Genomic DNA, 4152 nt, shown 5'->3' with positions numbered 1-4152 from the left:
AGAATCTATCTGGTCCTGGGCTTATCTTGGTTGGTAGGCTTTTGGCAACAATATGTATTTCATCACTTGAAATTGATCTGTTTAAATCGTGTATGACCTCCTCACTCAGTTTGGGTAGGTCATATGCCTCTACAAATTTGTAAATGTCTTTGATATTTTCTATTTTATTGGAGTATAAATTTTCAAAGTAGTTTCTAATTATCTTCTGTATTTTAGATGTGTCTGTTGTGATATTTCTAATCTACTTCTTCACATTGTATTTTATTAAATTAAGTTTTCGCTCTCCTTCTCTTTGTTAGCATGGCCAGGGATTTATTTATTTATTTTTTTCAAAGAAGCAACTTTTCTTTTTGTCAACTTTTATTCAATTGTTTCTTTTGTCTCAATTTCATTGATTTCAGCAATTATTTCCTATCTTCTACTGGTTTTGGTGTTGATTTGCTCTTTTTCTGGGACTTTGAGATATAGTGTTAGATCATTTATTTGTTAACTTTTTATTCTTTTAATGAATGAGCTCAATGCAATACACTTTCCTCTTAGTACTGCCTTCATAGTCTCCCAGAGATTTTGTTATTTTGTATCAGTATTCTCATTTACCTCTAAGATTTTTTTTAAATTTCATCCTTAATTTTTTGTACTATTAATTCATCATTAAATAGTGTATTATTTAGTCTCCATTTGTTACAGTAGCTTCTATTTTTATTTTATCATTGATTTATAATTTCAGTCCATTGTGGTCTGATAGAATGCAGGGTATTATCTCTGTTTTTTATTTCTTTTTATATTTTACTAAGTGTTCATTTGTGGCATAAGATATGCTGTATTTTAGAGAAGGAGCCATGTGCTGCTGAAAATAAAGTATATTCACTTTTTGATGAATGAAATATTCTATATATGTCTGTTAAGTCTAAATTATTGCTTGTATTATTTAGTTCTATAGTTTTCTTATTTAGTTTCTGTTTGGAGATCTGTCCAGTAGTGACAGAGGTGTGTTAAAGTCACCCTGTGTTATTGTACTGTGGTCTATTTGACTCTTGAAATTGAGAAGGGTTTGTTTGATGTACATAGATGTTCCATTGTTTGGGGATAAATATTCATAATTGTTATGTCTTGCTGATATACACTTCCCTTAACAAATATGAAATATTCTTTTTCTGTCTGACTAACTTTGGTTTGAAGTCTACTTTATCTGGGATGAGAATGGAAACCCCTGCTTGTATACACAATTCATATGATGATAAGTTTTTCCCACCCTTTCACCTTCAGCCTGTGGATGTCTTTGCCTAAGAGGTGAGTCTCTTGAAGACAGCATATTGTTGGGTCTTGCTTTAATCCAATCTGCCACTCTATGTTTTTTGCTTGATGAGTTTAGGCTGTTAATATTCAAGGTTATTATTGAGATATGATTTGTATTCCTTGTCATTTTGATTTATTTCTGGTTTTTAATTTGACTTAATTTCTCCTTAAGATGCATATTCCTTTAGTATAGATCCTCCATTTGCTGGTTTTTATTTTACCCCTTCATGCTCATGGAATATTTTGTTCAGGATGTTATGTAGTGTAGGCTTTATAGTTGTGAATGCTTTTAATTTTTGTTCATCTTGGAAGATTTTAATTTCATCTTCAAATCTGAAACTTTATTTTGCTGGATATAAAGTTCTTGATTGACATTTGTTTTCTTTCAGAGCTTGAAATATATTATTCCAGGACCTCCTAGTTTTGAGGATCTGGGTTGAGAAATCAGTTGAGATCCAAATTGTTTTCCCCCCTATAGGTAATTTAATTTTTTTTTTCTCTAGTGGCCTTTAAGATTTTATCTTTATTCTGTGTGTAAGTCATTCTCATTATAGTGTGTCTCTGTGTGGGTATGCTGTAATTTTGTACACTTGGGGTCCTATAAGCCTCTTGTGTTTGATTTGCCATTCCATTCTTTAGGTTTGGGAAATTTTCTGCTACTATATCATTGAAAAGAGTGTGCATTCCTTTTGGTTTGTATCTGTGCTCCTTCTTCTATTCTGATAGCTCTTAAATTTGGTCTTTCCATGTTATCCCATAATTCCTGGATGTCCAGTTCATGGTTTCTTACCATCTTCTCTGCATGTTTAACTCTGCTTTCAAGATTATATATTTTGTCTTCATTGCCTTGAGTTCTGTCTTCCAAGTGGTCTAGTCTGTTGGTGATGCTTTCTATTGAATTTATAATTTGACTTACTGATTCCTTCATTTGAGGATTTCTGCTTGTTTTTTTTTCACAATCTCTAACTCTTTATTGAAGTGGTCTTTCACTTCTTGTATTTTTCCTTGATTTCACTCCTTATACTATACTTCAAATATCAATTTAACTATAAACACTGTGAAATCATTTCAGACATTTCTTCTACGGTGTTATCCTTGGCTTCTTTTGTTAGAGCATGTTGGTTTGTTTGGGGTATTTTATTCCCTTGTTTTTCATGTTGTTTGGGTGTTTTCCCATCTAGCAGTATGGATCTAAAGCAGTATAAATTCTACTCTGTAAACCTATAGTGTCCCTGAAGGTTTCCTTGCCTCACCTTTAATGATGAGATCAATATCAGCAGCATCCAGTGTAAACATATATAACCTTAAACCTAATAGCTCCGACTAAGGTGTCTACTGCTTTCCCACATTAAACCAAAATGATGAGTTCAATAACTATCTATGGTATAAACAGAAAATTTGCTAAAACAGCTTACAACTTCAAATGGTGGATGAGAGAACTGAGGTAGCATAGTGCGCAATGTTCACGAGGGAGGAGGAGAAAAGCTAGAGGTAAAAATTCACAGGAAGAGTGGAAGAGGAGCTGACAGAGATTGGCTATTCATTGGAGAAAAGTTGGAAAGAAAATGGAAGAAAACAGACAAGTGAGAGGAAGAATACAAACAAAGAGAAAATATTAAAAACATAGGAATACAACAAAAATGCAAAACACCATTCATATACCATTGTCCTCCACACACTGATGCATAAAAAACACCCTGTTCCAAATATGGCAGCAATATTAGCAAATAAAAAAAAATAAAATAAATCTCGATGGAAAGTCAAACTGTCTCCCTCTTCATTCAACAGTTTCTCAGCCCTGTCTCTGACACCTCTCAGGATCACCAAACCAGATCAGCCCTCACAAACCCCAGTCTCTGTCCCACCGACCTGGGCTTCCGACACCTCAGGCTCAGCCACAGTGCAGTCCTTCCTGCAGCCCCTGGGTGGAACTATGCTCACCTGTCTCTTTGTAATATGACCCCTTGCCTTGTTCACACTCTTGGAAACGAGCAGCCCCAAGAAGCAGCAGCAAGACAAGGGGACAAGGGCCACCAGCACTCCCAGCAGGAAGAACCCAGACATCTCCAAACCCTCAGGCACCCCCACACTGGACCTGCAGGTCCCAACAGCAGTCCCCAGGCAGAGGCTCTTGTGGTGGTCAACCTGCTGGCACCCAGGCCCCAGGCTCTGGCTGGTGTCCCAAAGTGGGTGCAGCCACGTGCAACCCAACCTGGAGTCTCCCCCGCAGCAGTGCTCTAGGCTGTGGTGGCAGCAGTAGTGGCAGTGGTTGGTAGGCAGCAGGCAGCGGGTCAGCAGGCGCAGTATTGAAACAGCGACAACAGCGGCTACAACTGCAGCTATGGGGGGCAGCAGCAGTGTCGGGGTCAGTTGCATCGGGGGCCGCGGTGTCTTTGGTGGCAGCAGCAGTTGGCTGCAGCTGCAAGGGCAGCAGCACCCAGAAATAAGACCTCCAGTTGACCTCAGAGTGGCAGCAGCAGTGTCAGATGCCTTAGTGGCATAGGCAGCAGCCAGTTGGAGAAGCTCTCCAGGCATGGCACCAGCATCTGCGGCAGTGCCCCCCAGATTATTATTTTATTTTTAAGAAATGCCAATAATGTGTACTGTGTGCTAAGAAAAGCTGCTGGCTACAGAGAGAGCCAAGCAGAAAGAGAAGCCGTGTGGGCTGAAACCCACAGGGCAGGAACGTCCAGGGTCTCTGCACAGCATTTCTCACCACCATGTGTCCTAGGTTCTGTAAGTGCAGTCCTTGGACCTGTTTGCGGCTGGGTTTTGGTGTTGTTTTAGTCCCATCCCATCTCTGTGTGTCCCCATTCCTCCCTTTTGGAATGAGACTGTTCATTCTGTGCCACTGCA

This window comes from Marmota flaviventris, chromosome 5, assembly GCF_047511675.1.
Source record: "Marmota flaviventris isolate mMarFla1 chromosome 5, mMarFla1.hap1, whole genome shotgun sequence".
Classification (NCBI taxonomy): Eukaryota; Metazoa; Chordata; class Mammalia; order Rodentia; family Sciuridae; genus Marmota; species Marmota flaviventris.
The sequence above is the reverse complement of the archived record's forward strand: the minus strand, read 5'-3'. Positions refer to the sequence as shown.